Below are 11,517 nucleotides of genomic sequence, written 5' to 3' on the forward strand. Positions count from 1 at the left end.
AGAGAACAAGCACAAGCAGGGGGCAGGGGGAACGGCAGCCAGGGGAGAAGCAGGCTCTCTGCTGAGCAAGGAGCCCGATGCGGGACTCGATCCCAGGACTCTGAGATCATGACCTGAGCCGAAGGCAGACGCTTAACCGACTGAGCCACCCAGGCGCCCCATGAATGCTTAAAAACACTTAATACATCCTTGTCGATTAATCCATTAGTTGATGTGCAGCACCCTCCACCTGCCCCCAGGGCTCAGTTTCTCACAGGTAAAATGTCAGACCCTAAATTTGTCATTTGCCTTCTTCACAAGGTAACCCCCACACTACAGAAAAGGACAAAAGATGCAGGGTTGGGGCACCACCTCTGGATAAACCATTTTGGAGGGATGCATGTCAGGAAGGAAGCTGAAAGTTGAATCTTGGTTTTGAGAACTCACTGACTGCAGAATCTTGCAAATATTTTTATTTATTATTTATTATTTATTTATTATTTTTAAAGATTTTATTCATTCATTTGACAGAGTGAGAGAGCACAAGCAAGAGGAGTGGCAGAGGGAGAGGGAGAAGCAGGCTCCCCCTTGAGCAGGGAGCCCGATGCGGGACTCGAACCCCGGACCCTGGGATCATGACCTGAGCCGAAGGCAGATGCTTCACCAACTGAGCCACCCAGGCTCCCCTTGCAAACATTTTTATATGTAAGTGACATTTTAAAGCTCAGGTGGAGTGCTCTGCATGAAATAGTCTCTTTCTCACCACTCTGGGGAATTTACATTCTTTTAAAAATGCTCTTCATGCTGTATAAAAGCTCACTTATTGGCAAATGGCTAAGCAATCACACACAGGAAGAATACTTTTTCATAAGGAGACTCACGAAAAATTCAGACTTCACTAATAGTCAAACAGCAGACATGCGGTAACTTACATAATTAGCCAACATGTTTTATTTTTTTTATAAGATTTATTTATTTATTTGAGAGAGAGAGAGAGCACAAGAGGGAGGGGCAGAAGGAGAGGGAGAGAGAATCCCAAGCAGACTCTGCTGAGCAGGGAGCCTGACACGGGACTCGACCCCACGACCCTGAGACCACAACTGGAGCCAAAATCACCCAACCGACTGCGCCGCCCAGGTGCCCCACCAGCATGTTGTAAAACGAAAATTTGCGGGGCACCTGTGTGTTGCAGTCGGTTGGGTGACCAACTCTTGGTTTCGGCGTAAGTCATGATCTCAGGGTCGTGAGATTGAGCCCCTCCTAGGGCTCTGCGCTGAGATTCTTACCCTTCCCTCCCCCTCCCCCTCTGCTCCTCGCCCTGCTTGGGTGCACTCTCTCTCTCAAATCAATCAACCAATCAACCAATCAATCTTTAAAATGAAAATTTGCTGTGCAGGTGAGGCCTTGGCAAGACGCTGTGTCCACAGATAGCCGGTTATGGTAAATCCGGTTCAACTCTTTTGAAAATCAGGTAGCAATTCAGAGCTGAGCTCTCGCCTCACAAAAATGTTCATAATGTTTGATCCAGTCATCAGACTTCTCGGACTCTCTCCCAGGCAAAGAGTTGAAAAGAAGTCGCACGCTCTGTGTTTGAAAATGGTCACCGCGATCTTTATTGTTACTGGGGAACATTTAGAAATGGCCAGCAGTAACCACCACTCGGATGGGCTCTGCACTTCAAAAACAGCTCTCACGCTCATCATCTCTCTGATTTTACGGTGGGCCTGGGAGGCAGGCACCACTGTCACCCTCACTTCGTCGATGAAGAGACTCCCGTTCAAAGTGGCTAAGGTACCCAGATCACACCGTGGGAAAAAGGCAGGGACCAGGGCTGAGGCCGCCTCGCCTGTGGTATGATGTCCCTTCATGTATTTGTCCAGCAGGAGGGTAAAGGTGAACTGCATGAACTTGATGAAATACACATCTAGCCATTAAAATCATCATTATGGAAGCAACATGGCAATATTAAAGAAATGCTTGGCTAAAAACCCCATAAAGAACAAAAATCACACCTTTGCTGCGATTATTATCTAGAATTAGATAGACACGGCAGTTAAGGGACTGGAAGGGAAGGGAAGAGATTTGTATCATTGAAAGATTTCTTTGGGTTTTAGTACCACCGCGTTTATAATTTCATAACGCTATGAGCCAGCTGGCTCTCTTTAGGTCCTTAGTGGAATCAGAATTTTCAGGGAAAAGAATGTATAGAGAAAATGGTCCCACCAGGCTGCACTCCGCACGAGAACTCCTTAACTATGAAAGTGCCTGGAAATTAAATCACAGCTTTCGTGGAATGATGGATCCACAGAGTAGCCGAGGCTGTGAAGGATGAGCCAGCGCTGGTCGCAGAGGCTGGGCCCAGCAGTCCCCAAGCCCCACGTACTGGCTGTTTCATCTCGATGACACTTGTGAGGCGAATCTTGTGTGGAGCACGGGGAGGTGGGGCCTCCTTGTGAGGCTGACAAAGGAGGGCTGGGCTTGCCAAATGGAATCAGGCTCTGGGAGGCTGGAGGGGCCTTCATTGTCCTCAGCTCCAGTGATTAAATGCCGGATTAAAGAGGAAACATTCCTTCCCCCTCCTTGCCCCCCCAGCCTCGGCTCATCAGGCCCATTCACAAGGCTCCTTCCAAAAAATATGGACAGGGGTGCCTTCTATTCATCGCCCTCACAGCTGACACTGCCACCCAGACAAAGGGGCGTCAGGAGGTTAATTAAGACCAGGTAACAGAAGGAATCGAAGCCCAACACTTCAAAAATGCCACGGGGGCTCTGAGGCAGGGGAAAGACCTGTGGTATGAGGGCCACCTCCCGGACACTGCCCCGCTCACGCTCTGCCTCGGGCTGGCACTTGGCGATTTTCTCGCCAGACGGGAAGAACCCCTCTCTCCCCGTGTTTTACCCGTCTCCTGATCAAGCAGCTGTGTCTTGCTGCACATCTCAGGCTAGCTAGTTCTAGCTCCTCCAGAAAACAAGACGGCCTCTCCATCAAACTGATGTGGATATTTCGTTCTCCTTCATTTCTGAGGGCATGCTTTCCGGGGACCCCCACACGGGATCTGCCAGGATGCCATCAGACTAAGCTAGTCTCTTGGGCTAAACTTAACATTCCCTCAGTCTGACACACGGGGTCAGGGAGGACTGAAGTGTTGAAAGGCTGGGGAGAAAGTTTTTTGGAAATGCTGCCTGGATGACAGGGATATAAACATTAGACCCATTGCTTAGACCTAACTATCCATCACAATATTCGCTGGCTTCTTTAAAGGCAAATGTATTGTGTAGCGCCTTCGAAAGAGGCTCACTCGGTAAATACACATTGCAGGTTGAATAAATGAGTGACTTGGGGAAATCAAAGCAGACTCTCTCATGCCAAATTGCCTGGACTTTATCACTTACTACCTGGGTGACCTTGAATCAGTTACTCAAGCTCTGTTTCCTTACATCAAAAGCAGAGATGGTGACTGTAACAATGAGGACAATGGTGCTTTCCTCACAGGGCTGCTCTGTGGATGGAAAACATTAAGATATGCACCACTGTTCGACAAGCATCTGTCACAGAACGCATGCTATCTAAGTGTGAGCTACAATTATTATTACTATTACTTGCTTTCAGCAAATAAATTCTAAATTCTAAAGGTATTACCAGCATCCCCCCCCCCTTACTACAGGGCCAAAGAGAATAGAAACATCATTGTAGAGGGGGATAATACTATTTCTTCATATTGCATATCCTTAGGTACAATTCTGAAGGAAAATATTAGCATACAGAATTCAGGAGTTTATTAAAGTGCAAAAAAAAAAAAATCACAGGAATGCAAGGATAGTTTGATATTATGAAATCTGACATCCAAACTCACTATAATCATAAGTTATAGGACAAACAATCCCATGATTATATTCTCTGTGGCCAAAAGAGCTTTTTATCAAAATTTAATGGCCATTTTTTATTTAAAAAAGTTTTAATTAAGAATAGATCTTGAACACAATAAATTCACATGTAAACACACACACATATTAATTGAAAAACTGTCACCATGCTTCATGGTAAAATGTTAAAAGCACTTTCCTATCATCAAAGATAAGAGAATATTAATCACCATGGAAACTATTATTTGATATTATTCTGGAAGTACTAGCCAATGCCACTCAATAAGAGAAACAAACAGAAAAAACTTTATAAAAAAGGGGAAGGAATTGTTTGCCTATGGTATTATTATAAATATTTCTAAAATTCATGACCATCCAGTAAAAAGCTTTTAGAAACAACAAGATAAGTAAGGTGCCTGGTCACAAAGTTAGTTATACACAAATTAGTAGGTGTTCTATAAGTGAATATGGTGGGATGAAATTGATCACTTTCAAAAAGGTTTGCTGATAGGCAAGATTGATTTCTTTGCCTCTGCAAACTGGGCTTCCTTCTGCCTCTGGGCAGTGGGCTGTGGCAGGGTGGATTTCTATTGGAGAAACTGAAGCCCAAACTGCTTGGACAACAAGGCAACTTCACGAAGACACACCTTTTTGTTGCTTCTGATTACCTGCTGGCAGGAACGAAGTTTGTCTGTTTTATGGGGGCCATGTGTGTCAAATCAGAGTCTTTGAAGTTGTTCAAATAAAGGGGATTAGTCATAGTTCTAGGGAGACATAAAGACTAAGCCAAAAGAAGCAGAGTTCATATGGTTTCATGCATCCATTAACCTGGCTTAGATATATTTCCTTGTTGTAGTATGGGTATTTTATGCACTGTTTGCCTTGAAAAAGTCACAGATTTAATCAATTCTTCATGGTACTAGACCTCTCGTGTCCACAAAGAAGATGTTCCATCATTATCTTAATAGCACATCTCACACAGAGTGGCAATCCAATCCAATCCGAAAGTTATTTCTCAGACCATTACATTTATACATAAACTCCAAGCACCATATATTACTTTTAAGCCTACTTTCTGATCTCCTGCCATCAAACCTGACATGTTGCTTTATTATGATGAGCTCTCTATAATAGTTTACTTTTTTTTAAATCTAAAATGTGTTTTAAGGGCTGAGGCAATTTTCACAACATTTTTTGAAGCAATGCGATTTATTCTTATTTATCCTCCACTGTCAAACACACATTATTCAAAGATGTGTTGCCATTTTCAAGTCCTCAGAGTTAGGGAACATAGAATTTGGTAAGTGGTAGAAAGCTTTACTCATAAAGCCCAGACCCCTAATGCATACCCACTTCATCTATAGAATCAGAGGAATCCTGAATAGAATATGTGTGCTAAGAAAGCAGAGATGCTTGCCTATGTTTGTAGAAATGCTTAATTAAAATAATGTTAATCATTTAGAAGAGACCTACAGATTTATTTTAAAAATCGGCTTGGAAAATGCTGATTACTTAATCTTATTTTTACCACAGATACTTGATAAATATGTAAGAGGCAAAAATAATTATAAAATAAAACACCATTCAGTTTTGTGCTCCTTACACGTGTGTGTGTCACCACGTAAACAAAGGGAAGTGAGACTGAACTTAACCAGAAAAGAATCCTTCACTGGAAGCAAACCCAAAATAAACCCTGAAGTTTTTTAGAAAATTAATTTATGGCCATTATCCCCTTTCTGAAAAGATTCTTTGTTTCGTTACAGGAGACACACACACACACACACACACACAGTGCTTCCTTTAAATAGCAAGCTCCTTTTAGTATAACTAAAAGTATTTAATTTACAAAAATTAAAGACACATACATCTATTTAATATCCCATTCAATAATTTTTTTTGGTTAAAACTTTTCTGGCAGATACATCTTTACATCCCCAATTTCAACCTCCTCCCTATTAGGAGTGTGATCAACTTTGAAGTACATTATAAAATAAAAATGTAAAATAAAATTACTTAACATTCTTATGTTGCCTTTTAAATTTCATTCATTCATTCATTCTTTCATTCAACAGATATGTACTGAAACCCTACTATGTGCTGGGCATGTTTGCCCTGGGGTTATAGCAGTGAACCAAATTCCTGTCCTCATGAAGTTAAGATTCTGATTCTGATGGAGATAAAGAAACTGGTGGTTTTAACATTTTAAAAAGTCTATCGGATGCTAACTTTGTCACAAAGAAAAAAAGGGAAAGAAAATTCAGGTCAATACATGTATCCTGCTAATCTAAATCCTTCCTGGGAAGTAGGCAGTACTTAGTACATAATCATCTGGGCACCTCTCTAATTGCATTGCACAAAGAGAAAATAGTCCTTTGCCAACTGCCACTCCCGTCTGGTGAATCATTCGGTGGGAGCTACTGGCTATTGGAAGTTGCCCACAGTTACAAACCAGTGTGCCGTTCTGGGAAGAATGTCTGCCTTGATGTCAGAGGAGCTTGCCTTCAGATCTCACCTCTTACTGGGACATTAGGCGAGTTACTTGATTTCTCTGAACCATGACTCACCTGTTAAACAGGCATATTAATCTTCCCTCAAGGTGCTATCATTCAGGTTAATGAACTAGTCAGTGGCAGGTGGTTAGCAGGTGGGAGTTACCTTACCTGAGGTTCCTATTTAGTGGCAGTGCCAAGATTAGAACCCCTGTCACTTCACTCGTGACCAGTCCTTTGTCTTGTATCATGTTTGTACTTAGTAATCTTTGTTGATTTTACCCATCCGACAAGACAGTAGATATATTCATCCTTTATCAAGAAGAACCGAGCCCTATGCCGTGCTGCCTCATGGACCCCTCTGGGCCTCAATTTCCTCTTATGTAAGATGAGGAGTTGGGAGAGATGGTCTTTAGAGTCTCTCTCAACTATGCACAGCTGTGACCTCACGTAGAGTGACCAACCGTCCTGGTCTGCCCAGGACTGAAGGGTTTCCCTGGACATCAGACTTCTAGTGGCAAAACCATCAGAATTCACACAAACAACTGGGGGAGTCCACCCCCAACAACTCCGGGCTTCCTCTCTGCTTGGTTTCCACCATCACCTTTCCTGATATACCACTCAACACCTAAAACGGAACACAATCCCACAGCAGAATTTTAAGCATAAAGTTAGCAAACAAAATGGCAGCCATGCGGCTGCCTCTTCAACCTTTCTTTTCTCTTAGCCGTTTCCTATCTGAAAGCTGTTTTGCAAACCTATTTTTAAACAGCCCCTGTTGTGGTTTTAGCTTTGGAAACAAGCTACAAAAGCAGCTGATCAGCCACCTCAGCAGACTAAGGAACCGCCACAGACTTTCTTGACATCTCTGTTCACCCCAGTGGGGAGAAACCAGGATTTCCAGAGTCCCACCACTCAGCCTTGCCCGAAACTTTTCCCTAGTGAGCGTCAGTGCAAGTTTCTGCTCCTGATGCTCCTTCTCTTTTTATTTTTATTCTCCTTCTCATTATTACTTTCATTCCTACCAAGGAATGCAGTCACCTCTATGGGAACAACAACACAAAGAGAGCTCTCCGAGTGTGATGTTTTGACTCTGAATGGAGACTGCACACCTTTCGGCTGTTTCCTGGTGGGGAAACTGGCTCTGCCAGCCCCAGCTGAGATATTACTGAACAGCTCGGTGCCTTCAGGGGCAGGACCAGTCCAACATGTTTACAAGATGCGTAGCCATTAGCAACATCTTATGGCTCACGCTAATTAATGGGGAGAATGGCTGATGAAGGCCAGCTCGAAAGAGGGCCAAATTGCATCAGTGTTTGGGCTTTAAATTGATACCAAAAAAAAAAAAAACACCTCGTCACAGGGGTGTTTTGAGTAGTACCTTCCCCCAGCAGGTTGGTTGTTTGCTACACCTCAGCTGCGGTAGATCCCAAAGTGGCCAAAACACCAGGGTTACGAGTTTATTAAGGTCACTTAAATTGGTTAAGCATATCCATGATTATAGCTGAGTGACAAAGACTACACACAGGCACCAGCTCCCGTGAATCCTACACCAGGAGCCACGTGGTCATGAGGTCCTGCCCCTGCCATCGTTGGGGGACGTAGATTTGTGTTGTGTCCTAAACCTGGGGACGGAGGGTGCCCTCTCCACTCTAAGATGCACGTGCCCCCCGTTATCCCAGAAGAAATGCGAGATTTCCCTCTTGTTTATAATGAAATCTCTCCGCGGTGAATTATTTTAATCAGATCAGTAGATGAGGTCTTTTTTTTTTTTTATAAAAGAATGCTTTTACTTTATTAGTAGCTTCTTGGGCAGATAACAACCTTACCTCTTGCTTTTCAACTTCTGCTTATTTGAAGTTTTAAAGGTTCCAAACGGTCAAGGAAAATAACTTAGAATTTTGAGGTCACCGAAATTGCCACTCTCCTGGATCTTATTGTCCTGGATACCTAGCTATTTCATGCTTTTTTTTTTTTTTTTTTTTTTTGCCCCCTGGTTGAAAGGTGGTGAGTTTTATCATGTCCATTTTATGACGGATAAAAGAGCACCCCTATGATACTGTATAATCCTCCCAGGGTTAAACATAAATAAATTAATAAATCAGGAAAAAACCCAAACCTCTGAATTCCCAAGGTCAAAGGCTAGGTTATGTGAGAGATATTCCCTCCAAGGTGAAGTTGTGGGGGTCTTCTGGCTCATTCTCAGCATCATAGAGGAGATTCTAGTATCTACTGGGACATTGGTTAGCACCATCCAGGGCCCCTTTCAGAATATGTGACATACCAGTAACAGTGGTTGCCCTTGGACAGAGGGAGAAGGACAGTCAGTGGATAAGACTTTCACTTTTCATTTTCTCCTCTTCGGTATATTTCGAAAATTTTTATTTATTTATTTATTTATTTTTCAAAGATTTTATTTATTTATTTGACAGAGAGAGACGCAGCGAGAGAGGGAACACAGGCAGGGGGAGTGGGAGAGGGAGAAGCAGGCTTCCTGCCGAGCAGGGAGCCCGATGCGGGGCTTGATCCCAGGACCCTGGGATCATGACCTGAGCTGAAGGCAGTCGCTTAACCGACTGAGCCACCCAGGTGCCCCGAAAATTTTATTTATTTATTTTTAAAGATTTATTTTATTTTGAGAGAGAGAGAGAGAGCATGCGAGCAGAGGGAGAGGCAGAGAGACGGAGAGAGAATCTCAAGCAGATTCCCCACTGAGCGTGGAGCCCAGTGCGGGGCTTGATCCCACAACCCTGAGATCATGACCTGAGCCGAAACCAAGAGTTGGCCGCTTAACCCACTGAACCACCCAGATGCCCCTGTTTTGAAAAATTTAAAAAACAACAGCATCTTGTTTTTCAATAATCCAAAAAAAAAAAAAATTGTTTTTTCAGGCTGTGATTCAAAGATGCCCTCGGTGCTTGGTTGTGTTTCCCTCTGAGCAGACACAGAAGCACTATGGGTTGTGATGAGACACCACCAAGGGCTACCAACGAACCAGGAGGTAGGAGGTGCCCCATGGTCATCTTTTATTTTCCCTGGTTTTGTTGGGATATAACTGACGTACAGCTCTGTGAAGTTTAAGGATATGGCGGAATGGTTTGACATTGCCTATGGCAATCTTCATGGAACCCCTGCGCCCAGGTTGGCCCAGCCCTCTTACTTTGGGGGCGCTTTGAGGGGAGGGTGGCAGAAAGAGTTGCAGCGGGGAGTGCTTTTGACACCATCCCACGCCGAGCTGCAGGGGTGCTGTGAAGATTGCTGTTCTCTAATTATGAGAGCTCCTTGGAGAAAAAGCCAGCCGCATAAATGCAAAATAACAACCAAACATTGCTGCTAATATTGCCTAATGACTTTTTTCTTGAAATTCAGTCCTGGGCTGGTTTCACCTTTCGGTGGCACATAAACGACCTCCCACGAACCACGAGGGTTCTGCCCAAGCTGCCCTCAGGCTGGTCCTTTCCTCCACACAACGAAATCCTCTGTGTCTCCTGACCCTTAGAGGAAAACCTTCTCCCTTTCAGCCAGTCTTTTAACTACATGTGGTTATTTCTGTCTTGGTTCTAAAACGAATCCCCAGCCTGCTTTGTGCAATAGATTTTGTGGCGTGCGGTACCCATCTGAGTTGCAGAAGTGAGAAAAGGTATCTGCCCACCTTTTCTCCCAGAACAAGATGGACAGTTGATCTCCCCCTCCTAACCTGATTCTGCTACTCCTTCGCATCTCACGCGTCTTGGCCATGCTTCCGACAACAGCAAGCCTGCAATTAAAAGCGACCACTTTTATGAGACGCTGTTTTGCCAAAGCAAATGCCCTCAATATGTTGATGGAGGAGGTTTCGGGGGGGCCAGGATGAGGCCACTCGTGCAATGTCAGACTAACTACTTCTGAAAGAGGACCATATGTTGCCTTTACAACATCCCTTTGGTGTTTAATTTGATGAAACAATGTGCCATAATCAGCCGTGAGGACAGCGGTCGTGATTGATGGAGAGGGACTCACGTGGTACAACTCTGATTTCAAGATCACCACGCTAATCCCATTATTCGCTTGAGTTGGCTTGTTTTGGGCTACCTTCAAAAAAGTTATTTCTTTAATGGTCAAATTGCCGTGAGGTCTAGAAGATTTAATGTATCATAAAACTCATTAAATAACCAGCCTGATGACCCCCACTGCTGGGTAGTGTTCTGGCAAATGGGGGGATCGTAGCCAAAGACTCTACCATTCATTCCTACACCAACCCCCACCCCCCAAACCTCAAGGGGTGAGTTTAGAGTGTAGAAAGAAGTATGCCCTCAGTAGTTGGCATCCCTCAAAATTTAGTGTATGATTTTTTACTGAAATTGATTCTGATTCAGCAGGTCTGGGGTGGGGCTTGGGACTCCGCATTGCTGGCAGGGTGATGTTGATATTGCTGGTCCATGGACTGTGCTTTGAAGAGTGAGACGCTGGAGGATCTTGAGAATATGCAATAACAGCAGTTAACATTTATTTATTTTTTTAAGTTTTTTTTAATTTATTCATTTGAGAGAGAGAGAGCACAGAAGGAGAGTGAGAGGGAGAGGCAGACTCCCCGCTGAACAGAGAGCCTGATGCGGGACTCGATCCAAGGACCCTGAGATCATGACCTGAGCCGAAGGCAGACGCTTAACCGACTGAGCCACCCAGGCGCCCCGCAGTTAACATTTATCAACCATAACGTCTGTCTTATAAGTACCTTATTTGTATGTTATGTATGTTCCTTTCATCCTTACTTTCAGCATCCTGGTGGATATTATCAGCCCCACCCGATCCATGAAGAAACCAAGGCACAAGCTAGCCAAATAACTTAACCTAGCAAAATCGCTCAGCTTCTCCGTAGCTGCACTAAAATTCAAAGCCGTGTCCTCGGCACCGGCTATTTGATTTTTGTTTTTGTTTTCCTTTTCAACCCCTACGTTATGTCCCTTTTGACTTAGGATTTAATTCCCCGGCCCCATCATTAGTGAAAGAGTGGTGTCTGTGACATCGATCTTCCAGGGGCTGGTTACGAGGTCCTTCATGAGATTTGTCTTGGGGGCTTCCGCTTTCTCTTTCTGTATCCCTTTCCCTAAAAGATAATCTCTGCCAATGTGCGATGCATGTCATACTTGCATTTTAGAAGAAATCTGTCGAATCAAGGCAAACGTAGCCCAAGCAAGGAGCTGCC

This window comes from Leptonychotes weddellii, chromosome 1 (genome assembly GCF_054177405.1).
Source record: "Leptonychotes weddellii isolate Sample4059 chromosome 1, ASM5417740v2, whole genome shotgun sequence".
In the NCBI taxonomy this organism is placed as follows: Eukaryota; Metazoa; Chordata; class Mammalia; order Carnivora; family Phocidae; genus Leptonychotes; species Leptonychotes weddellii.